General features: G+C 43.9%; 2 long non-coding RNA genes across 2 annotated transcripts; both read left to right on the forward strand.

The window, feature by feature from the left end:
* The first annotated feature begins 8,290 nt into the window (after window positions 1-8,290).
* LOC119402563 (uncharacterized) lies at window positions 8,291-15,082 on the forward strand. Its single transcript, XR_005185819.1, has 3 exons — window positions 8,291-8,369; window positions 10,340-10,429; window positions 15,055-15,082. It is a non-coding gene; the product is annotated as an uncharacterized LOC119402563 (long non-coding RNA).
* A 20-nt stretch (window positions 15,083-15,102) lies between these two features.
* Window positions 15,103-22,298, forward strand: LOC119402564 (uncharacterized). Its single transcript, XR_005185820.1, has 3 exons — window positions 15,103-15,144; window positions 17,528-17,629; window positions 22,262-22,298. It is a non-coding gene; the product is annotated as an uncharacterized LOC119402564 (long non-coding RNA).
* The last annotated feature ends 4,415 nt before the right edge of the window (window positions 22,299-26,713 follow it).

The following is a 26,713-nucleotide window of genomic DNA, read 5'->3' on the forward strand; positions in this document are numbered from 1 at the left end:
TTGCGCTAAAGAAAGTTTCATGTATAATGACACTGGTATATATATACATATATATATATATATATATAATATATATAGATATATTATATATATATATTATATTATATATATATATATATATATATAATATATATATATATATATATTATATATATATTATTAATTGGCGTTTGAACCTCATAAATTACCTGCATAGTTTACCATAAAGCACGCAGACATGCAGCCTAATTGACTACCGTTGATCACTTGATGCACCGTTACTTTACAGAGACTTGTGTGGTCTAGTTTTTTGCGCAATGCTATTGGCGCAGCCCCCCTCCCCAACACACACACACCACCAAAGAAAAAAGAACACAGTGAAGCAATTGTATTTTAGCTCGTCGGAGTTTCCAACACTGCAAAAAAGTCACCCTTGATTGTTTTATTCATGCGGTCTAATTCGCGTGAATATTTTATATTATTTCTCCGTTGTACAAAAAATCGTACCTTTTTTCTTATATTCCCACAATTCCTGAGTTCCCCGTCGGCCCATGTAATTAAGATTTTCTATTAGATCTTTTCTCGTGTAAGTAATACGTCAACAATTTGCGCGGCTTAGCGTTTGTACTTGTGGACTGTGGAACAAAAAGACGTGGCTGATCCCTCCGTCATAGCAATCGGTGTAACACGCAAGTGACTCGTGTATTCATTGACGTAGCTGAGTGTTTATTGTGCATTGATCTGTGAGAGCTCGTACAATGCTAATGGTGTTTGGCAGATATAGCATAGTTTGACGCGGTGGGACCCACGTTGACGCCTAATGACATGTCCATCGCGACGACTAACGCCCATGATCAGGCTTTAACCTTGTGCTAGCTGAAGTGTGAACATATACCCTTGACAAGCATATATTCAATCTCGTACAAGAGAGCATGAAGAAGCACAAATAAACACTGGTACTGGACCTGCCTTCTTCGAAGCGTCGGTAATGAGGAGATACCGCATAATGTGCGCGCCCGAGTGATAGGGTAACCAAACATGTGCTCATGCATACACTGGCGCTTCAGCAGCACGGGTAGGTAGAGATCGTAGCTTGAGCCGCGACGTGCGAAGACGTTCCACTCGCTGGCTTCTGTCTGGCTCCCTCAAGGCACAACATTCAAACATTCCGCGTCGACATCGTTGCTTTTCCACGGCGCTTGTTGCGGCAGTTTTATTAGTGGTGCATCCAGCTGGAAGCAGTAGCCGGCAGAGAAACACAATTGGAGCATGTGGAAGCCGCACTACTCAAACAGCGAGCCGTCACCCAAACAACGCTAACGAAGCGAAAAGCAAATAATGTATCTGCGTCAACGTCAACACCTCGATGCTAGCACGGCCAGCTTTGCTCGCTGACATCTACACACTCTAACTGCGTCTTCACAAATCGCTCCCTACGGGCTCGTTAGCGTAATGACGCAGTAACTTCACTTCACCTCCGACAGAGATATAAGGCGCGATTCTGGAAACTCGTGCACGCGCCCGAACTTCGTGCTACGCCTACGGTGGCGTAGTGCATGTACACTATATGCAAAAAGAGAATGCATGTACAAAATGCTGATCTAAACGTTCAAGTCGTCGATAGAGTATTCATCGAATGTGCACTGTATTTAAGAGAAAGCTATCGAGTTTCAGGAAGAACCACTAATATGAAGTCTATGTTAGATGAGCTGGTTTCGTTTAAGCGGTTTTAAATCTTCGACAGGTTGGCACTTCTAAATAGCAATCCATGATTTTTACAGCGAAAGCTGTTGAGGATCATTTCCGGCCGTTTTTGGCGCCGTAGTTGTCCGCCGCCGCCGCCGCCGCCGCCGGTGTCCGTAAACCGTATCGCATCGCCTTCGAAAATGAAAAAAAAAAAAAAAACTAAATAAGAATAAATTCCCCAGGATGGAACGAGGTTCGAACCTGGTCCTCTGCGTGGGAGCCAGTATTCAACCTCTGAGCCATGCCGGTGCTTGAAACTGCTTTTCTAAAAGGTCCTATACAGGCTTCATGTCGGGAAGAACCACATTAGCATAGCAATATAGCGTGGTAGAAGAGTAAAATAAGCACCAAGCGTAGCACAACGCGAATTCTGTAACCAGGCGTCACACAATGCGAATTGCGCAACGAGCAGGTTGTTGAATTCTTCCAACCCATTACAAAGGACCCTGCCATAATTCTTCATCTTCAGGCACAGCATCAACAAAGTGCCCATAATGCCTTACAAGGGTTTAACAGTACCAACGCTCTCCGTAGAATGAAAAAAATGGCAGAGTGCCTGCTGGCCTACTTCTCAAAAATTACAATTATTTATAGCGTAGTGGGTTCCTCGTAAGTGCACTTGGATTGGTTGCCAAGGAAGCCCATAAGCGCATGATCCATTTCCTCGGGGTCTCAGTAAAGTTCTTCGCTCCCCCCCCGTCTCTTTCCCACGTCAACGTATGTTATACAGCATGACGGGACAGGGAAATAGCGACCGGGCGTCACCCAATGCAAATTACATACCTGGTGGGCCGTTTAAAGATTCCAACCCATTACAAAGGGCTGAGCCATAATCTTCATCGTCATCAGTCGTCGCGTGAACAAAGTGAACATAATGCCTTACAGACGTGTAGCTGGTGCCTCGCTTCTCCGCAGAATGAAGAATAATGGCTTAGTAGGGCTTACAAACTTCACAAAAATTGTGATTTATGGCGTAGTGGGTACCTTTCTAGTGTACTTGTATTGTAGCCCCAAGAGAGCTTAACGGGCTCTAGAAACGCCGCTCTTCCAGCTTTCGCTGTGACTGTGCTGCGGTTTTCGCGCAGGCCTGGCGTTTTTTATGCGTGTTTGTATTTTTTGAGTTGAATATGCATCTTTCTGACATGAAATTTAAAACTATGGGTAATAAAGAAAAAAAAAGCCTCGGTAACGTAGTTCGTAGAGCACCGGGTACCCACCGTCGCGGACCGAGAGACCTGGGTTCGACACCAGGCGGAGGAAATTTTTCTTCTGTTTTTTTTTTTTCGCTTCCATGAGTTAGCATGCATTGTATCAACGTCATGTCATTGACGAAAATACGTCAATGAAGCCTTGGCGGGTCCCGGGATCAAGCACTTTCGTGTTTAAAAATATCTATTGCGTGTTTCAGCAACGTTATTTCTGTTTTTGTGAACTTGCATTCTTGATATCTGAATTGTTATCTTACAGGATTCTGGCCTCGCGGTGCCCCCAATAATGCTCATTTCTGAATGAGAACTACCGGACAGGGTAGGTATCGTGCATTCACTCGTGCCCATCAAATAGCAATATGACAAGAACGTTCTATGCAGCTTCAGAACTCTTTTGTTGCGTCCATTGTTAATATACGAACAATGATGCCAACTGTCCAATTATGCATATGAAATGTTTGCGTATCTTCCCTAGATTATAACATGACAGTGTCTGCATGAGTATTCGTCGTAGGCCCGAAGGTCGCTTGCTCGACCCTGGCCACGGCAGTCTCATTTCGATGGAAGCGAAGTAGTAGACGCCTTTGTGCTGTGCAGGTCAGTGCATGTTAAACAACACCAGATGGTCAAAATCTCCAGAGCCCTCCGCTACGGGGTCCCTCATAGTCATGTTGTGGTTTCAGAAAGCAAACCCTAAGATATTATTATTATAATTATTGTTCGTCGTAAATAACATCATTATGCTATGCCAAAATATCTCCTTTTTAGTGTGGCCGGCAAGCGCTCATCTAATCATTAGATAACTTCCACACGGCACATGAAGGCACCGCAGTTATATGTTTCAGAGTATTTATTTACAACGCCAGCGCTTAGCCGCATTAAATCTATGATGAAAAAAAGCTGAATAGTAAAAAAAAAATTTCCTCCAAATTTTAGAACCTGTTGTAGCTACTCTCTCGTGTCTAAGTTTACGCTTTTTTGCCACAGCAGTGGGTTATAATGAACCTGGGAAATTACAAAAAAGAGACAGGGGTGAGGTGACGAAGGCACTTCTTTGGCAAATATATTGTTTCACGTGCTTTATGAAACGCCGGAAAATAACTACTGATGTGTAATATATTACCCATTTTTTCCTGAGACACACATTCCTGACCGACGATACCAACATCGACAATGATAAGGATGCAGCGTCTTCTGTTCTGCTTCTCTTTTTAATTGGGTCCCTTTTTTGGATGAGTACGTATTGTTCGGTGCCAAATTTACAGCGCAGTAACATACGAACTCAGAAGTAAAAAAAAAAAAACAACGGATTCACTACGTCTGTCACCCTTTACTTCTTCGCAATTCGAGTAATCATTTGCGCACCAACTATATGCTTACAGTTTAGTAAACACATTTCGACTCTATGAATAGCAAATACTAAAAACTTGGAGCGTACTGACAGAGAGGATGTTCTCCACATTCCACCTGCTTTCACTTCTCTTTTTCTCATCACAGAACAATTCATTGCCGCACTATCAATATGCACCACTCAGAAACTCGAAGCAAGTTTGGACGCTGCAGGTCAACTTTCAGCAGAAACTTAAAGCAAGTTTGGAAGCTGCACAATTTAGTTTTTTCAGCACTGTACGAACACCGCTCGTCTGTGCCATGGCAATTTCGGGCTATAAAATATCGTCATTATGTATTTCTCACAATGTTTACGTTCTTTCTACGCCATTTAGTGCGCGCCACTTTCATGGCAACTAACTTTAAGTAAGTTACCTGCCTCCTTTTACCTCTTGCGAAGGTATGTGGCGTGATTTACCGTTACTTCACCTTGCAGAAAAATAAATGCTCGGAGCTTTCAGCTTATTATTGCGGAGAAAACTTACTTATAGAGGGAAGATCTGGTAGGTGCATGAACGAATGCGCGGCGTGATTATGTCTCCCATTTAATATCGAAGAAATGATCAGGTGAGTTACTCCATGAGAAGGTGATGCAGAAAACCTCGCACATGCAGATGCTAATCGTGGTAATAAATGTGGAAGCGCACTTCCATAGCGGCAATGAAACTCTCCAGTAGTGATATGTTCTTATGAATGTGATGCTTTGACGCTTTGTTCTTGGCTTTATGGTAGTGAAAATGAAATCGACAATATACAAACAGTACGCAAGGGACAGCAGTGCTCCGTTGAACTTATCTTATGGTTGCCGAGAATTCGCCCCAATACTGTCATAATACAAAGTTACATTGAGCGGCGTAATTGAGATACAGCAAAGGAGCCCGAGCAGCACGCCCAATATACTATAAGGTTACATCTTTGTAGCGATGGGCCATAGTTCACTGTTTACGTTTGTGTAAGTATGCTGTTAGCGGTAAAGCCATGTGCTTAGTGCCTTGGCATGTGGAGATATGGGAAAGAAGCGCTGACAATTTGAGAATGTCAAACCGTCGTCTACACGCTCTAGGCGGTATGCCCGATCTCAATATGCCGTCTTGGAGGGTCTAAGAAATGTTCAGCGAGTTTTTGACATGATGGCTTAACAAGATGTCTTTGGCAAGATGGCTTGCTTCTGCGAGGGTAGAACTGCATTTTTGATGAGCGTTCTTGCACACGTTTTGCGCAATCCTTGCCCGACTGAAATGTATAGGAGAAGCATCGAAAACTTGCGACAACGAAGGAACAATGAAGGGGAAGGAAAGGCCAACGCATATTGAAATATATGTCTGGGAAAGGGATGATGCGTGTTTGACATCAGAGCTATTACATTTCTTGCCAAGCGCTGCGTTCCTAGACAAAAAACTACAGCGCCACCTCTGCAGCAGTGGTGTATTTTGAAGCATTGAAGTTGGACATCTGACGCCCTCTATGATGTAGTGGGAAAATGTGATGCATTACAAACAACGTACGAAATAATCAAATAAACGATTATAACAAAATAAAATTTCCTGGTAGGGCTGGATTTTAACCAGGCCGCACACCCTACGCAAACAAGTGCCTTCCCAACTGGGTAATCTGTTCTTCATTGCAGGCAAGATCTTGATAGCCACATCTTTATTCCTCGACGAGGCATTCATAATGCCTAAACGATACAGTTATTTTGCCAAGTCATTTCAAATACCTTATTCTCTCATGCCATTTCAGTTGCTGGGACGCGTTCATAGCTTTCGATGAATGATACGTACCTTAAAACACTTTTCGCACAAGTGCTATACCCTGAAGAGAAGCTTCTTTAAGGATTGGGCTGTAGTACAGTTCTACACACAGCTGTGCACGCTGACGCTAAACTTACTTGCGTTGCTTTGGTTACTGCAGCAAGAAAATAGAAACCACGGTCCACCGGTCCTGCCCTTGACTACCCCTGTATGCTATGGACGTCTGCACTCGGCGTTCTTCCGTGGAACTTCAGTAATAATTTTGTTTGCCCTATTTGGCACATAGGCTTTACGGTGAAAACATCGCTAATCAAGGCTCAGCTGAAAGAATGAATGAGACAAAGTGTAGCTGATTTTCATGCTATATGACTCCCGCTCCTGCATACACAGGCATTGAGTACTGACACAGCAGTATATGAGCATTATTTTGGTAAACGACATGTTTCGATGATTTACTGAACAGAAGAACAATTGAACATATGTTGGACAAGCCCAAACTTTTGCGAAGCCATTGAAGGTGTCTTATTTCAAACCATCCTCAAATGAATATCAAACACAGCTCAGTAGTGGTTTCTATAAGGCAATATGATTTCCGGCTCGCTAACGATGACCAGTGTTGCGTAATTGTGTCTAAATCAGGACAATCTCGACTAACCTTCTTATATCCTGCTTAAGTGATACAAACGCATGTAGGTCTAATGCACGGCTTGACAGTGCTTCAGAATGAAGTTTATTGCGAAATTTTCATTATTACGCATTGCGGCCTTCGAATCGCCGTTCATTTTCATTCGTGCCAGACGTGCTAAACTGCAAAGAACGTCATCGAGCCTTGCTGAGGCATCTTGCGCAACATAGGATGTAAATAAATCGTAGAAGCATTGAGGAGGGATATCAAGATAAGTTGCCCTGCTCCATTTTATTGTCCAAATTTGTTCTCAAATTTCCCACTGAAGGGGCACCCTGTAAATGTCAAACATTTCGCTGTAAGAGGTAAAAACAAGAATGGAGCTCATGGGAAATTCATTGCATAAAAACAGTTGTAAGACAAGATGACGAGAAACCGTAGTATGTAACCCAGGGTTTATTTTCCTTGGAGCTGCTTTCGTTAGGAGGTGGAGTCAAACTTTTTTTTTTATTTTCTCTTTTTTAATCGAAATTTTAGTCAAGTTTGTTCGTTTATCTAATTTATCGGTGTCGGCCTGTGATACGAGGGTGGTGCATGCAGGGCATAGATAATTTTTAAATTTATATTTCATTCATTTTTCGCCCAGCTCCACTTCAATGCAATGTCTTAGCGACCTGACACGATAAATGCCTAAACGACACCATAAAGCTGAGAACCTTGAGTAACCAAGCTATCTTTAGCAATATCAAGTGCATTCGTTGTATCAGTACTCATTGTGTGAGTTCAGAATGAGAAAATAAATTTTATGGTTAGAGAATGACGTGGTAATATAAGCCAACCGCGGTACATCATATCCTCTATCACTGTGATTGCATTTTTCACCCATGCACATTCCTGTAGCTCTTCGTTTGTTTTACATCAATCGACTGCGCCATTTGCAATGATCATTGTACTGTTTCTAATGAATGCAAATTACTTGCTGTATTTTTGGCAGCAATTAAATCGAAGGTAAGTTTTATAACGTTTTTGAATGCTAAAGAGTGCCTCAAAAGAATATAATGTGCGAATTGAGGAAAATTGCTGATGCCGTTTTCATTCTAGTTTTTTTATTATGTCATTCATTTTAAATACGATCGGTTCATCACCGTGGAGCGCATGACTGCTTTCGACAAATGTGATCCCACAAGAATGCTAGCTGCCAGGACCATCTGCTTCAGGAATGACGAAACGCTGCGAAGGTTAGAATCACGTCCACAAAAGTACGCACGTTCTGCAGCAAGCCAGTTGACGCTAAAGACAAAAGAGGTGCAAATGATTAATGAGAGAAAAAAAATTATTTTTGCTTGAAACATCCTGCAGTGCTCGCACATCGCTCCACCATATTTCAACAACTCGGTTAACTTTATATTCTCCTGATGTTTTTCCTTTAGAAATAAGGCTCCGATTTCCAGGCCGACATCGCAGTTCAAGTCAAGATCTTGTATTGTTTAATCCACATTCTCTAGGCAAAGATAAACAGCCTGCAAATGTAATCACATATGCGCGCTTTCCAAGTAAGGGGCAGTCATGCTGGTCTCTTGTGCAAAGCTTCCTTTTTGTTAGGCCTATTCTCTGTGCTGTCCGCGTTTGACCAAGGGCCGACGCATGTGATTGCAGTAACTCCTAAAACCGGTAGGTATTTACTTATTTTTGTTTTAAGACCATATTAATAAGTTTAAAGAATACATGCATGTGTAATCACAAGTTCATTCAGGTGGGGGTACTTGACAACACAGCCAACTTAAGGCCGTAATATAATACGCACACACAAAAACTTAGTTCGCATCATCGTTTAGAGTGTGATAGACATCGTCTATATAATAAAGCTATTTAAAGATTTTTTCGGACCACATAGCCAATATTTAGCTCAACGCTAGTATAATGTGGTTCGAACACAAAACACCATACTTGCACTTCACCATGTAACGGCCGTCCGTGGCTTCTTTCCCCATCCAGTGAATCAGGCGTTCTTCCCCTTCAATGAAGCAGCCACCTCTCCGGGTGTCAGAACCATAACACCTCAACTCGCGAAGCTGTTGCTTTGTAAGAAAACCACGATGATGGTGTTAAGCTAAATGTTGTTCTATCGTGGAGCTGAATGTAAGCCTTCCGCATGAAGACAAACCACTGAAGACAAATCCATACGATTCAACAGCCGCTGGATTTTGCACGCACTATTGTTTCGCCAACCACACCACGCGCTTTATGTGGTCACTTTAATTTGGGTCATATGCCTTGCGCATAGTCTGCTCCTTTAGGCACCTCTAGGTATGCCTCGCTATGCCTGGTTATGTTCTTTCGTTCGCCGGGAATCTCATTGTTGTCTGTCACTACCTGCCCCTTCGCCTGCCTACTCGCACTTCTGCCTACTCAAAAACCATACGCTACAGCTTTCATCAAATATTTGAACTGTACTAATAAGACAAAGTGAAAATAATAACACAGGCACACACGAAGCGCAGAAAAGGACTTGACTCTGCATTTCTAACGTTACCTACGAGATACTCCTTTCGACCCGCCAGGGTGGTCTCATTTGCTATGGTGCTCGACCGCTGACTCTAAGGTCGCGGGATCGAATTCCGTCTGAGACGGCCGCATTTCAAAAGAGGCCAAATGATAAAGTCACGCGTATTTCGATTTAGGTGCGCCTTAAAGAACGCCAAATGGTGAAAACTTTGGGTGCCCTTTACTGCGGCGTCCCTAAGAATTAAAAACGTTTGCTTCGTCGCCTCGTTGGTACAGTGATTACGGTGCTCAGATGCTGAGCGGAAACTCGTGGTTTCGAACACAGCCACGGCGGGAGCATTACGATGGAGGTGAACAATGATAAATTCGTTCCAGACAGCTACACAACGCTGCTCTGCACCGAAGGCCTGTACCCCTGCTGAGCTATGGGTCCATTGACCAGCCGAGATAATCTACTGTACCAGACCAGGTAGGCGAGACTGTCAACTAATCCTGAGCCAGGGGGGTGTCAGGCAGTTCGATGATAAGGGCCAACAGACGGCTAGAGCATTTGATCCTGTTTGACTACTTGTCCTGGAACCAGATGAGGTGGCCGCTGTCGCGGCTGCAGTTCACGGTTGATTTTATTCCGGCTTCAGCTACAAGCATCGTAGCTGAAGATGCGGTGGCCTTTCGAGGCTACGGTGGTCTCTACTGCTGCTTCTGAGACTGCCAGGCACGTTATGCCTTGGGGCCAGCCACAGTGACGACATTCGCTAGACATGCAATGCTTCAACCAAAAGTTGGCGTCGGAGCGTCAAGAAGCTTAAAGGTCGATGAAATCACGGCGAGAGACACTAGTTACTTATGCAACGAACTTTGGTGCTTCAAGTGGGACTGTATCGTTATGTTACCGTAAGTAACCTCTCTTAAGAGTTTTTTTTTAATTTTCTAATCGGTAAATGCATTTTCGGTTGGCGTCAGTGCACTCGAGAGTCGATTACGTTAATTGGCCAGCGGTCCTGGATCCACAGCTTGACGCTTTCATCACACCATCACACGCATTCCATCACTGCTAGCATGCATTTGTGGTAAGACACTTTGATGCTGCTCTTCTAATTTCTTATTCTGAGCTCATTTGATTCTGCCTACGCTAGCAAATGATCCGCTTTACACACGCCCGCAAGGCCTGCTAAGCCGACCTAGACTTTCGAAGCATCCATCTCTTCCTCCAATACGTGAAGAGGGTACGTATTTTCATGTTTTTGTGATTTACCTCGTAAATTTAATAATAGTTTACGTGTTCACCATGTAAAGCTTTACATTTCGAGTCACACATTATTGTAATATAAATATTACTCTCCTGCGAGCCCATGTAATAATTTTGCTACAAAGACGCCTTAGATTTGGCTGCTCTTTCCTTAACCTTTTGCAGATAGAAACATGGTGGATAATTTTGTAAGTAGGATGGAAAACTGGGCGCGTTGGTGTAGATTCATTGCGGCTAACAGCGCGAAACAGGTATGCACGAAGGAACTAGAAGTGGACACAACACAGCGCTTACTTTCAACTGAATTTTTATTGAAAAACGCGAAAACATATATACATGAAAAGAGACCAACACGCGACAAACCAAGCCTTGGCAATCTAAAATCAATTGACTCAGAAATGCGCGCTACGCATCTAATCAAAGCAAACGGGACGTCTCCAAGGTAAAAAGGCATAACCAGTACATACACGGGGTATCAAAAATAATTATCCACAATCTAACATGTTAGCTTCGTTATCTAGTAAGACAATAGATGGCTGGCTGACACACTGACACCCGTTCTTGCGTATAAAAACGCCTCCGTAATTTCCCTTGACAGTTTTTCGGGGTGCTTGAAGCGCACGTTTGTTTTGTCAAAAAGGGGGCGGCACCACAATCACGACAGTGCATGGACAAATGTGAATGCGCAAAGCTTTTCAAAGAACTGTGGTGTTCCCTCAGACTAATATTTAAACAACGCCCGGTATGTCCTATGTGCTGACGATCGCATGAAAATGGAATTGAGTACACCACGTTTTGAATGCACGGAACGAACTTCATACCGTGTTTCATAGAGCATTGTAGATTGATTCTATTTTCTTTGTTGTCCAAACGCCTACTTACTGCCTGGCAAACACCTTTCAGCTTCGACTTGCTCGAAAACCCGACATTTATTCTGAATTTAGATGCAACTTTCTTTAACCTGTGTGAAAAAGAATGGACATATGGGATACAGACAAAACGGCTAAAATCTTCTTTATCGCTCTTTCGTGGGGCTGTCTCTTGATTTCACGAAGCAGTTCATCGCATGTCATAGAAATGACTGACTTAGGATAGCCGGCCTCGCGCAGCCTTTGTACCCGATTAAACGCTGTCAGGTATACGATGGGGACAACACTTGTTGATGACAGACCTTATAGCGGAAGTCGCAATACCTTATTTGATTAATTTTGAGTGCCCTGACCTGAAATCAAGAAGAGACTTCATTGACCTCGGTTGATAGGACCAACATATATGATCTACTTTAAAGTAGAGCCTCAGGTCTAGAAACTGGAGCTCCTCCTTCTCTGGAACTTCAAAAGTAGATTTGAGACCTTGCCCTGTTCCTTAAATACCTCAGAACGTCTACAATAGAACGCTGCATGTTATGCCTGCTGACGAAAACCAAATAATCATCTACGTAGCGGAAAATGTGCGTAGCTAGTCCACCCAGGTTACTCTTAATTTTATGGTCGACGAAACTCAGGAATATGTTGCTCAGAACGGGGGCTACGCAGGAGCCTATGCAAACTCCTGCTCTTTGGATAACGGTCCTTCCTTGCCACGCAACAAACGTGGATTTCAAGTAAAAATCCCAAAAGCTCTAGGAAGCTAGAAGCCGGAATTTTATATTTTTCGAGGAAGCCTAACTCATCCGTTTGCCCGTCGATGCAATCTTTGACAAACTTTAATAGCTGTGCGTGCGGCTTCCTCGAAAGTTAGGCTTCCCCGAAAAATGTAAAATTCCGGCTTCTAGCTTCCTAGAGCTTTTGGATTTTTACTTGAAATCCACGTTTGTTGCGTGGCAAGGAAGGACCGTTATCCAAAGAGCAGGAGTTTGCATAGGCTCCTGCGTAGCCCCCGTTTTGAGCAACATATTCTGGAGTTTCGTCGACCATAAAATTAAGAGTAACCTGTGTGGACTAGCTACGCACATTTTCCGCTACATTGATGATTATTTGGTTTTAGTCAGCAGGCATAACATGCAGCGTTCTATTGTAGACGTTCTGAAGGTATTTAAGGAACAGGGGCAAGGTCTCAAATTTACTTTTGAAGTTCCAGAGAAGGAGGAGCTCCAGTTTCTAGACCTGAGGCTCTACTTTAAAGTAGACCATGTTTGTTGGTCCTATCAACCGAGGTCAATGAAGTCTCTTCTTGATTTCAGGTCAGGGCACTCAAAATTAATCAAACAAGGTATTGCGACTTCCGCTATAAGGCCTGTCATCAACAAGTGTTGTCCCCATCGTATACCTGACAGCGTTCTTAATCGGGTACAAAGGCTGCGCGAGGCCGGCTATCCTAAGTCACTCATTTCTATGACATGCGATAAACTGCTTCGTGAGATCAAGAGACAGCCCTCACGAAAGAGCGATAAAGAAGATTTAGCCGTTTTGTCTGTATCCCATATGTCCATTCTTTTTCACACAGGTTAAAGAAAGTTGCATCTAAATTCGGAATAAATGTCGGGTTTTCGAGCAAGTCGAAGCTGAAAGGTGTTTGCCAGGCAGTAAGTAGGCGTTTGGACAACAAAGAAAATAGAATCAATCTGCAATGCTCTATGAAACACGGTATGAAGTTCGTTCCGTGCATTCAAACGTGGTGTACTCAATTCCCTTTACATGCGATCGTCAGTACATAGGACAGACCGGGCGTTGTTTAAATATTAGGCTGAGGGAGCACCACAGTTCTTTGAAAGGCTTTGCGCATTCACATTTGTCCATGCACTGTCGTGTTGTGGGTGCCGCCCCCTTTTTGACAAAACAAAGGTGCTCTTCAAGCACCCCGAAAAACTGTCAAGGGAAATTATGGAGGCGCTTTTTCTACGCAAGAACGGGTGTCAGTGTGTCAGCCAGCCATCTATTGCCTTACTAGATAACGAAGCTAACATGTTAGATTGTGGATAAATATTTTTTATACCCCGTGTATGTTTTGGTTATGCCTCTTTACCTTGTAGACCCTTTTGCTTTGATTAGCGTAGCGCGCATTTCTGAGTCAATTGATTTTAGATTGCCAAGGCTTGGTTTGTCACGTGTTGGTCTCTTTTTCATGTATATATGTTTTCGTGTTTTTCAATAAAAATCAGTTGAAAGTCAGCGCTGTGTTGTGTCCACTTCTAGTTCCTTCGTGCATACGTGTTTCGCGCTGTTAGCCGCAATGGATATTTTTTTACAGACTTCCAAAAGTAGGGCAAGGCATAGCGGACTCAGTAAGAGACACAACGAACTGCATTCACAAAAGGCTTCAAGAAAGTTAAGGCACTCATTGAGGCCAAGAAATCAAAGACCAAGAAAAAAAAGCTTGCTAAAAACTGGTCTTGTAAATTGGCCTAGAAGAATAGGAAAAGTTAGGAAGGCAACCTAGACGCTTTCTTCAAAATAGGGACCCGTAAAAGTGAGCTTCATTTAAGTACAATTGTTTCGCAGAGAAATAAATACCTGACAGCTCATAGTCTCCAGTGTTTGCCGATGAAGCTGGAGGGTGTCCATGTAGTAGTGCCCTTCAACGTAGGAATCCCTGACGAAGGTGGTAGGTTCTTGCTCTTCCATGAAGTCAGCTGCTGAAATTTGTCAAGAAATGTAGCATGCATAACGAATGGATAAAATTTATGAAATAGAGAGGAGTTCCGCTCCAATCTTTTTTTTTTCGAGCTGTTGATTTGCTCGTACTACACGTCAACTGTGTGGGATGGGAAGGACAGGATTCAGAAGCAGAAGATCTATATTGGTTCTCATGTAGCTGAACTTCAAATGACGCAGTGGAATTATGTGTTCACAGCTGACAAATTGCTATCAGAAATTTTAACATTGCATGTCCCTAAGCATTACAGGTGCGTCGAAGTCTTGTTCAATAGTGCCTGTAGTGTCGTCAACAGATACTACGATCGATATACATCTTAGCTTTGAAGAGAGCTCTACATTTCTGGCTGCGCATTGAACAATTTCACGCCTATTCCGCATTCTACTTTACTTAAGGGGTCCTAACGGCACAGCACGACGCAGCACCTCCAAGAGATGCTGCGTCGTGCTGTGCCGAATGGACACAACGAGCCATAAAACAGGCAGTGATGAATTACTGCGGTCTATAAGAAAATTGTACAAACATAGCCAGAAACCTACATCTGATTTAATCTCGCTTATGGGCCACTCTACAACCACATATTGCTTGGGTTAGAATTTTTCTGCCATTACACTCTCATTGATTTCGCTAGCGGCGCTCCTGCACTTTGATGTATATGAAATCATGGGTGCTCTAGCGGCAACCACGCCTCGCTAATATGTCATCCACGCGATTTTTATGACTCTTTAGATCAGTGTTCTTAAATAATTGCAATTAATATGTACAATAAAGATTCCTCTCTTCATGTCTAAGAACAATAGTTGTTGCAACGCTCTCCTAAACAACAACTCCAAGGAAATATGGAAACGGCACGAAATATTGGCTATATGTCGTCCATAAAAGGGTAGAAAGTTTGCTAACGCGAATAATTCCTAGAATACTTATTGTGGTAACAAAACGTCTTGCAGCTCCTCCACCTGAAGTACTAATCATTCTGGGCTGATCTTATACCCATTCCTTCCGCGTTAGCATACGATCCGCTTTACAAACGTCCGGGAAGAACTGGATGGAAGAATAGGGGGCTCAAACAACCATCTCTTCCGCGAATACCTGAAGAAGGTGAGTATTTTCCTATTTCAACGCGGACCTCTTTAGGCCGAGCGTATTTCGTCTCTCGTAGTGAACAGCTCTCGCACTCTCGCCGGCTATTTTCATAAATCAGGCTAGAGTGCTAGAGAATAAACGAGCAGGTGGCAATTTCATAAAAGAGCAGGCATTGTAATTTCAAAGCGGGATTGCTTCGGCTCCTGGCGTAGCAGATGTCAACAACGCTTCTTTCTTACGCTTCTTCCCGCAGAAGAGTAAGCAAATTCGCCGGCCATAGGCAAGCCGCTAGGGGGTCCTTGAGATTGGTTGGAGTGCATCTAGCAGTTACTAGGTATTTTGATTGCCCGGGCGTGTTCGCGCGCGCCCTTCCTGAAGAGAGATTAACAGATGGCTCATACCCTTTGGAGGCGCTGTGACCCTTACCGCTCAGTTTGCGTTGAAGTCATTCACAGCACAAAGTGTTTTGCCCGCCGCGGCGGCCGGATTTTCTACGCCGGTGCTTGTTGACCTATGTAATGCTAGATGCCTAAAGTGTTGGGAATAGCCTTGCTCTGTACACATTCTGACGTGTTGCTATCGCATTAATTGCTTCGCCCTTGTGGTGAAGCAATATATGTGGTAGCAACGACTTGGCACTCGAAATGCTGTGCGAACAAAAGGTGTCACTATGCAAGTGCGACTCCAACAAATTGACATGTAAGTGAATGAGATAGCTAGAATCGGGAGAAGATAGGCTTCGATAATTACGTGCTTCTCGGCTCTAGGTGCCGAAACACTCAGCACTGATAGGGAAAACATTTCACCGAACCACAACACATAAAAATGATCTTCTAGTTTTCATTCTTTCATACGTAACATATATGGTCACATACTAATTAAATTATCAAGTACCGTGGCTTGGGCGCACATGCAGGCGTATAAAATATCTCACTCAATGGCTACGATGAATGGCTGTCGCGAACCTGATTGAGTGATCAGAACCTACAGAAGCGAGCAACCGAAAAGTGAAACACTGCTAAACGAGGCCAGCACAAAATGTATCACACAGAGAAAAACTATTACTGCTTGCGAATGCAAAGAAATGGAGGCACTATTTTCTGGTAAACAGTAACGCTATACTTACGTTGGTATAGAATATCCTTTCATGTGGTTTTTAAAATTTCTTTTCTACCATTTAGTCAACGCTCCTACATGATAATTATAATATCTGTGGTTTAAAGTCCCAGAACAACGATATGATTATGAGAGACGCGCGTAGTGGAGCGCTCCAGAAATTTCGACCTCCTCGGGTTCTTTTAAAGGGACCCTGAAAACGGTTTTTTTGAAGTTTTGTCAGCATTTAGGCAGGAGCACCCCAAATCATTCGCACCAGAAATAAGTGACACACCGAGTACCAATGACGCTGCGGAATTGATATCTATACCCTCCTTCTCACCACTGCCTTGCACCCTCACCTCACAGACACCCTCGCATCGCCGGCGATCGCAGCGCCCTCATGAGCGCACTCGATGGTTTGAGCTTCGCCCAGTTATGGCCTCAGATATTGCACGCCGACGGCTTGCACGCAATCTCGGAGGCCCAACTAAGACGAAGCTCGCGGAGAGTGGTGATATCTGTTCCGACAGGTGCCGCCACACTATCAGCAGATTTTATGTTATTCTCTTGTACGTCGACAATCTGCAAAGCATGCGGACAAACAAAAATAATTCGAGAAACGATCACCGATAAGCGTAAACACGGGCAATGTGGTTGTGTCTTCAGGGGTGAAGTTATAGCCACAATAACGTGGATCGTGGCGTTCAACGGATAGCGATCGAGCGCGACGCTCATTGCAGCGACGAACTGAAGGGATTCCGCTCACCAGATGCCTCACGAACACTGCACGATATTGCAGCTTTACAACTCACCAATTGCTAGAACATTGCTAGATATGTGGTACACAACACGGCTAGGGCAATTCATTGTGTCCAGTAAAGAAACCTCGAGATAAGCACTGTCGCTCAGCTCGCTCCACCACGGAGCAAGTTGTAACACAGGCAGCCGACGCTCGCTGTCCTCAGGAGGTTCAGTGACGTGGACTGGACATATCCAATCATATCAGCCGCCTGCGTGACGTCGCGCTTCCACGACGACGCGCACTGGAAATGGGCGGTTTTGAAAAACGCCTTTGGCTCAGCCGCTGTGATCGGTGGCGAGATTCGCAGCTTTAAAACCTTGTAATAAATTACAACGTTTACGCACAGAGCTTAATCGGTCTGTAAATGATCCTTAGGACTTGCTCTACCGGCTCAATGTGTTCGTACAAAATCGTCAAAACCGTTTCAAAGTCCCTTTAACGTCCACCTAAACCTAAGTACACGGGCTGCAAACATTTTCGCCTCCATGGAATATGCAGCCACCATGGCTCCTTCAAGATGGCAGCGGAGGGTCGAGGAGATAAGAATGCAACTTCTCCGTGGAGGCGGACCTCGGCCTATCACTGCATTCATCCATCATCGTAGTATGCGGGTACTTACACTTGGAATCTGAAGAGTAGTTAGGTGTACACTTCCTCCGTCTCAAATTCTTGTAACGCTATCACTGCAAACAGTGGGGTGACATGCCGTGCCCTTCCTTGTTGAACTCGGTTGTTCTTTTTTTTTTCTTCACAGGATGTATGTCGAAAAGTTCGGCATAGGCATTTTCTAATAGTGGAAAAAATGCGACAACAGCACAATGCTAAAATCCTTAGAAGATAAAGTACAACTCGGACAGTTAAAGATAGCGTTATGCGTAATATGTTTCCAAAGAGAGCAATCTAATTTGTAGGCGTCTATTCTTCTTGTGACATTTGCAGGAATATTCCATTGTAACACTCCCCGCATATTACTAGACTAGTATTGCTTGGGTTTGTGGGCGTTTTAATGGGGATTATGTCTTGGGAAGACGTCAAGCATCAGGTTATACAGGATGATAATTTCTTTTTCAAGCCACGCTTAGTCAAAGCCTACTGCATTGTAATACCCGGAGGTGTGCGAGATACACCAACAATTCGATAGAGCGCTTCTCAGTATACCGGAGCGAAACCCGGTGAATAAACGACCATAGTCACTTAGGTGTGGAAAACTAAAGAAGTCTAGAAGGCAGCACTATTCTACCAAACGTGTCGTGCTGGGGTGGACAGCGGCATGGGCTGTAAGGGCTGCAAAGAGATCGCTTCGCAAGATTGTACGGCAAGCCTTCTCAACTTTCGAGTGAGACATTACCGTGCTCGAGAATGTTGAACCCGTCGCCTGCTCTAAGTCTCTTAGCTTCATTGAGCCGGAAACGGATAACTATCCGTAGACCGACCTGTATCTTATTTGGTTGATCAATCACGACAGCAGCACAACACCGAGTCAAAAAACACCGAAGTTCAAAGCGCCCGAGGGTCATCGAGAGACTACAGTGCAGAAACAACCAGACCGCAAAAACTGGAAACAAACGTCCAACTGCTAATGACTACAGCTCTGATGAACGCACACGTCTGACAAGTGAAGAAGCAAAGATTAGAGAAGGCGATGTCCTACTTGTACACGCTGAAATCCTACCTATTGAGGACGCTGTGACTCGCAAGAGTAATTTAAGTCTACTGAGAAGGTCTCCAAAGGCTTTATCCGCTGGAGCTACGTGCGTGAGATCACGGCCAGCAAAGTGAAACGAATATTAACAGAAGCCTCTTGCCCGCACGTGCATGATTGCGTTCTGCCGTCATGTGTGAGGCATCTTCATGTACTATACTCAGGAGTCCACTAATAAAACCTCGATCAGTTTTCCGTTTTCAAAACATTCACTAGTTCTATTTATGTATTTGGTCCACCAGCAGTCGTCGGACACATGCGTAAATAGCACTAGTGAATCATCATCATCATCGCCATTGCCCTGACTACGCCCACTGTAGGGCAAAGGCCTCTCCTATGTTTCGCTAGTCAACACTGTCCTGTGCTTGCTGCTGCCATGTTGTACCCCGCAAACTTCGTAATCTCATATGCCCACCTAACTTTCTGTCTACCCCACGAGCGGTAAACTACATAACTATATAATAGTCCTTAACTCCTGCGGAAAACAAAGAAAAGTTATCAAGAAAATCTTGTCAGCAGTTAAGGTGCCACTAGAAAGAAAATGAAATAACCCCAAGTCAACCACACCACAGTTAAAGTACCTAGCAATTTCGCTTCCCCTATGGTGAAGTGATGAATCAACATCCGTTTCATATAAATTTAGGTAGTACGTTCACGCGTGCACGTGCAATCACGGGACATCTCAGTCGTCAAAAACCAGCAATAGCTCTCACAGGGCAGACATGATGGACTACTCAAGAAATTACGTTGGCGTCATTGAATGTGTGACCTCGTACATTGAAGTCGGAAATCTTGCACACTTATACGGACCATGTTTTTATTCAAATTTTTAGTTTGTTGGTATACAAGCTTTACAGTGAATATAGGAGGTAGTAGAAGAAGCACAGCGAACTCTGTAACGAGCCACTACAACATCTCGGTGGCTGTCTCGGCGATAAGTCATCGCTACATGCCTTCATCTCTAAATATGCACCCATCAGTACTACACACTTTCTGGTGAAGATGCGCACCTGCTTCACTTCGAAGATCTTCCCCAATATTCCATGACGGAACCAATGCTGCGATTCACCCGCTTCAGAACGCAGTGTGACTCTGCCGTCTTCGCTCCAGCGAGCTCTTATGTGGCGAGGTAATTATCATTCTCGCCACCACCGCCGTGAAACTACAGTGCGTGACTGATATCGATGCGGTATAATTCTGTGAAACAAGTTGAAAGGTGTATTGGTGGTGTACGTGGCCAGAATTTGGTGGAAACCGGCATACGACATAGATTATGAGCCTTACATTGAAGAAAACGACCTCGACGTAAAGTTACGTATGTTCGCTTGGATAAGCATATCGAATAGCGAAAGTTAGAGGGTAAGTAATTCAAGCCTTTTTTTTTGTGATATGAAAACTTTGCTGACTGATAAAATTGATTTAACCGCGTTCGTGAATTGGAAATTATGTGCACATGACGCTATTCTGCAAATAGACCTGCAAACGTGCGCGGCATCAATCGAAAGCGGTGCTGCTGAGCTTTCCATAAACAGAGGAAAGCTAGGAACCGTTGCCTACCAAAATACATTATTGCTAAACATGGTTGATGTACGTCCCGTTCAACAAAAGATATTTGATGTTAGATATTTGATGTTGCTTATGAGGTGACGCTGTGCACAGAATCATTTGCTAGCGTCTGTATCTCTCATCACTTGTGCTGATAGCGATGACGATGTGATGTAAAGACATAGTGATTATTCTTGAAAGAACAAATTGATGCTTAATACCGAAGTATCTGTGATCAATGGAACCGCCTTTGTAGGCATGAAATTATTATGCCATGCTAGTGCACACGACGATTGCCCTCCTCGATGACGAGCTACCTGCTCTTCGCACTGGAAAATCTTTGCTAGTTATTTCACTGCATGACACGTGCGTGCCCTTCGGGCCGCCTGTAGCATGGGACTGGTGGCAATTCCGGAGTAGCTGTCACCGTGCGCCAACCAGCGGCGAGGTTGGCGGGGTCGTGAGGAATAGCGCTCTTTTTCTTGGCCCTGGGACCTAGTCGAGGGCGCCCACGGGACGAGGGGGGGCGCGAGGATTGCCTTCCTTGCAGGGTCGGAAATTATCAGAGCTGCATCCGGTGTCATTTAATGTGCCACACTGGCGTTCTGTTGTCTTGTTTCTCCTTAATTTTGGCTACTGGGATTTCTATGTAAAACTCGTATATGAATGTCATTTCACATTAGCGTGCACTGCGCTTGTTGTTCGCTGAGGGAGGGAGTGACACCACAGTCTTGACGTCAACGTGATGCCTTCGTACAAGGTTTATCCCAACATGCTTCTGTGTTTGATTTCAGCTACGAAGGACGCCGTACCACTCGCTCATCCTCAAGCGCGTGTCGCTGCGTGGACACTAGATCGCGCAGTCAATTCTGCAAAAGTCATTCAATCTCTGCTCCGAAACCAGTGGCGTAGCCAGGGGGGAGGGGGGCACACCGGAACCGTGCCTCCCCGCCACGAATTTTTTTTGCAATAGCATATAGAGCACAAAAAAACACTCGAACACATCTTCCAGCCCGGACCCCACTTCACATCAAGGAGGTGCCCCCCCCCCCCTCCCGGCCAAAAAAAAATTTCTGGCTGCGCCACTGTCCCAAACTATCTTCTCATTTGTTCACACGGCAGCTCCCTCAATGAAGTTTCCCATTATTTTCAATGGGAAGCTTCAAGATATTTTCTTTCTTAAAACGACAATCGTAATGATAAAACTTGCCATGACAGAAGAGCTATATATTTCCTTTTGATTGAGGTAGAAACCAGATTTTATATTCGAGCACCACGTGGTGTATATTCCGTACCAACATAGACCAAAATAAGGTTATCTGAAATTTGTGATTTTTTTAAATGTAAGATTGACAGGCTTCAGTAGTCCGAAATTATTTTGGCCGTAAAGTATACCTTCCGTAGAGCAAGTACTGATTTCTCAGACATTCATGCATAGCGCAATATTTCAAGGGAAAAATGCGTACACAGAATATTTTGGTGCAATTCCATCTGGCGTATATAGCAAAAACAAGAGAAATGAGCCCTCGAATAGTCCCCGCTCTTTCGTTAAAAGAATGTGCCCTTCATAGCTGGGAAACCATATACAGTGCACGACTGGTGGATGCGATCGCCTTTGCAAGCAAGGAATATCTGTGCTCAGCGTTCCTGTATAAGCACATCAAATAATATTTTTCTTCCAGTTGCTGAAATTTGTTACCTTGCTGATTTCCATCGATGCCCATGTATGCCGGCTGTAGGCATGATAGTAAAAATATATTTATACACATCCAGCGTGAGCAAGCAGGATGACATCACTCCAGGAAGAAATACTAGATAAAATATCTGAGGGTTCAGGATTTCGCGGTTTTGTGATTGTGTTTCGACTTAATTTGCAAATATTTTTAAGCTCATGTATTGTTGCATTAAAGTTATTTCAATCAATCAATCAATCATGTATTGTTGTCTTCCTGTCCGAGTTTCATGTATTGTTGATGATATTGCAGTACCATGGGGCCCTCAGGCGCAAGGTCACGGTCATGGTACGTATTGTTCCTTACATAGGCGACTGCTCAAGGCCAGCATCAAAACAGTACCCTAGAGGGTAGCCTAATTTTATTTCCTGCAATTGGTAATGCGATGCAATGAGCCTCCGCTAAGCCTTCAGGATGCACGTAATGTTATATCTGGTAATTCGTTAGCACGCAGGCTCATCAGCAAGCTGAACACCGCTTCCTGTTCAGACTGATATGAAACAACTATGGTATTAAAATATTAACAATTCTGAAAGTAGAGCAATAGGCTTAAACAACCATGCCAGCTTATACTGAGCTTTCAAATACATTCTCAACAATGTGAGTCCGCATTCCTGCCTAAATTCCTGGGTTACCCCACGAAAATGGCTGCTAAACTTTCGTGCATGCATACATTGATATCTTTAAGCATCCAGAGATGTATCTGATTTTTTTACGATAGCCAGCTTCAAGTCCCCACCTTACGTAGAATACTGGATTCTAGTTTTTCCTCATTGTTATTGCAATGCTAATAAAATCAATGTGCGTTTTATTACAGAATTTCAAAAACATGGCAAAAATTTAACCCTGTATGCAACTTTTTTTACGTGCGTCTATTATTGAGGAGGCTTTAGTTATTTTTCCCTTCGAATGAAATCTGTTTTATTAAAAATTGTGACAACAGCCATGTTCGCCGTAAGTCGAGGTAAACATGCACTTCCATTCCATCTGATCGTGCGTCGTGAGCCACTGCGATACCATCAATCTTTCGACATTAGCCCTAGTTCCAGCGTTCAGACTTTTGTGCATCTCAACAGTAAAAAAAAAAACGATTTATTGGTGGTTTAGGAGATGGTACGTCTTTTGTGCGTTTGCATATTTCATGTCGGAATGATTGCCTTACAGGAAATGTGCCTCCCGGAGCACGCAATCGTGCTCCTTTTGGACCTAATCACCGCGGACGGGGTACGTATTGTGCACTCACTCGAGCCCACCGAATCCCAAAGTCACAGCAACGCCTTAGAGCTTGGTTTCATTTCTTGACACGTTTATATGTGAAGAATAACTCGTAGTGATATCTGATTTGGCCGTCGCGATTTACCTTGTGTTATCTCTAGTATTCGGTACGTATGCAGCCTCTTCAGTCAGCCTAAGATTACGTTTCGTATCGGTCTCAAGACAAGCAGTAGACTATACGAAGATATCACAATAGTTTAAGAAACAACCTTAATAAAAACCAGCAGATAATGAGGCCAATGAAGGTATACGGGAGGTTGTTTATACTGTTTTAAGCGTAGTGTTGTAATTAGGATACAGATGTGAAGAAACTATATAGTGGGCGAAAAGGGAACTTGCCGCCGGCAGGGACCAAACCTGCAACCTTCGGATTACGCGCCCGATGGATGAGTAAACTTTATTTTGGTCCCTTGGAACGCGCCCTAGCATGTTGCGGGCCACTACCACGTCGGAACAGAAAGACCACGTCTCTCTGCTACGTCGCGGGCCCGTTGAACTGCCGTAGCTGTTCTTCTAGTCCGGAGCTGGTATTATCAGCTTTCCATTTTCACGGTGTGACGGTTTCGCCACCGCGTAACGCGGGACACCGCCGGAGCATATGTTCTATGCTTGTTCATTAGGCGTGGGTATCGCGAATCTAGAACATACGCGCCCGATGCTCTTACCATTTGAGCTACGGTGGCGGTCGTGCCCCCATACGATTTATAGGGTACTTATGTGCATGAAAACCTGGGAGTGTTACTTAGCGCCGCTCGCAGCGATGGCGGCGAGTGCGCAACACTAATTTTTGCCAACTGGCGTCACGTAGCACGTGATCCTCTAACAAGCGGAGTGCTGACCCAGAAGCACTCGCAGACTACCTGAAGTCATCAAGTCTGCCGGAACGAGACCCTATCTGTGAATGAATGAAATAAAGGAATTTTGAGGGCACAACTTTGAGGGTACAATTGTAAGGCTATTGTACAGCTATCAATTGTGCATTTATCGACTGTGACATTTGTTAGTTCGCGTTCGTTATGTGTATGCCAGTGTGGTCTTGTGTGATTCTTTGTGTCAATTCTGACAGCAACGTGCTGCAAGTGACGGCTATGCACAGCCATTTATCCCCTACTTTGGCTCTTCTAGGTAGCAGCTCACTCCTTTCACAAACACGGTCGCTGCAGTGAGTGCAGAGGCCTTCGTGCTGTCTATAACTTCTACGCAAACTTTGTGCTGAAGCATAACACGTACGTACCTCCCCCTCGAGACATAAGCGCTCGAGCACGGGCGACGACGACGTATAGGTCGAAGTACAGGGCGCAGATGCGCATCCCAACTGCAGAGGCAGAGGCGAGGACCATAAGAACGTGCCCTATACGCCACGACTCCGGGAACGCAGACGGCAGAATACGGCCCCGGAGTGTGCATAGTTTTGCTATACCTATTAACTAGAAGCAAATTTTTTTCTTAGAGACGACCTGACAGGGTCCTTGCAATGTCCAGGGGAATTTTCGGCTGGTGTTCAGGAAAGACGGAAAAATTCCTAATTCAAAGTGCATGGAATTGTTGGGGTCGATAATGTATGTAGTACACCTAATCAAGGAACTCTATCTTTCGCGTTAGTTGTACCAAGCTCTCACAAGAATGCTATATGGTATACAAATAAATAATATATCAAAGACACAACTAGAACGAAGGAAAAACAAGCTAACGTGACGAGCAGTGACCGACAGCTGAGCAGTTTTTCCATTCGATAAACCAAAACCACAAATAAAACACAAACCCCCTCAAAAGTATATTTGCACTGGATATTTCCGGTTTATTGCGTTGTTTTCCGCAGGCTTATTGCAGCTTAAAATAATCATCTACGACAATTTTCTTTGTGAGGGCATCGGGTAAATGTGCAATTTCATCTTCCAGACATTTGACTGAGATGTGGCAACGTTTAGGAGGATTTACGGGCTGATTTCGGAAACAGACGGTCCCAAAGAAGCCCAGGGAGATTGGCTGGTTTCCTTAGCACCGTATGAGGTGAATGAATTTGCAAAGGCCATAAAAATATATGCAATGGCAGAGAAAGGAATGCAATCATTGGTTACCGAAATATTATTATTCTCCATACCACACTTATAGCCGTAAGTGAATTGACTTCGCCGCAGGTATATGTTTGAACTAATCTCTCTACCACATTAGTGCTTAACTAGATTGAATGGATGATAAAAAAGCGAAAATACTAGTAATAAACCATGAGCTGTGAAATTTTAGGCCCTCTCCTGTCATCGTACTGCCTAAATTTAGGCTCTTTCACAAGAGCTGTGAATCACAATGAACTGGGGAAGTTCGAATCACTGGCATTGACGAAGGCAGTTAATTGACACGTATTCATTGACAGGTGCTTTTATGAAACTAATGAAAATAATTTATGCTGTATAATATATTCCCGGCCTTTTTCTGAGTCAGACAATGCTTACTAAAGTCGCGGACTTACTTATGCTTACTGATGTCGCAGACAATGTCACGAAACGTATTGCCTTCTCTTTGTTTTTAATTCAACTTGTTTTTTTTTTTGTTTTTTTTTTCTATCATGCAGAGGGTCACACAATAATATGGACTACGTGGGTGCGTGCATGAATGAGCGGCTGCGCCCTCTAGTAGCGAGATATCTGCTATCGAGAGCCTTACTCTAGGGAATATGTGGCCAAAGCTATACTCTCGACAGGAGACGGCTTGCCTCTAGGCGACACACACTCTCATAGTCCGTATTATTGTGACCGACTGTATGTATCGTTAGTAACCCACGTTTAAATACAGTAACAAAAGAACAATGAGGTCAACAAAGAGAGACCAATTGACTTCATCTGTCGCCCTTCTCCGCAACTGTAGCAATTGCATTGCGCCAACTGCCTTTTTTGTTTATGAAAAGACCAGTTCGTGAAGTGAATGACAAAGAATAAAAAATTGGAATTTACTGCTACAGCGGATTTTTAGGAACTTCTCTCTTACTTGCGCTTTGTCTTTTGTTGACAGGGTAATTGGGATGGCCACATTGTCAATGTGCACCACTGAGGAAACTGAAGAACGTTTGGATGCTGCAGAGCTTGACCACCCGCTGACACAGCAGATTTGCTTGAGGATGAGCGTCACATTTGATGGCCTTCACCTGAGGGGCTATCAAAATGATTTCGAGTCTCCACTGCTCGTATTGACATATACTCGTTTAGCTATTGTCGATCACACCAGAGAAATAGATTGAAACATAAATTACAGGCGACAAATCACTCAATTCAGCAGGTCGGGAAACAATTGTGGCGGAATGCTGGCTATGGCATTTAGTACATTTGTAATTTCGGCGAGGGTTATTGAGTGCGTGTGCATGTGCAGTGAACATTGTAGTTCTTTCACCACAGTATAACTACTGACCACCCGCATGGTGATTTCGCGCTAATAAAT

The sequence above is a fragment of the Rhipicephalus sanguineus genome, chromosome 8, assembly GCF_013339695.2.
Source record: "Rhipicephalus sanguineus isolate Rsan-2018 chromosome 8, BIME_Rsan_1.4, whole genome shotgun sequence".
In the NCBI taxonomy this organism is placed as follows: Eukaryota; Metazoa; Arthropoda; class Arachnida; order Ixodida; family Ixodidae; genus Rhipicephalus; species Rhipicephalus sanguineus.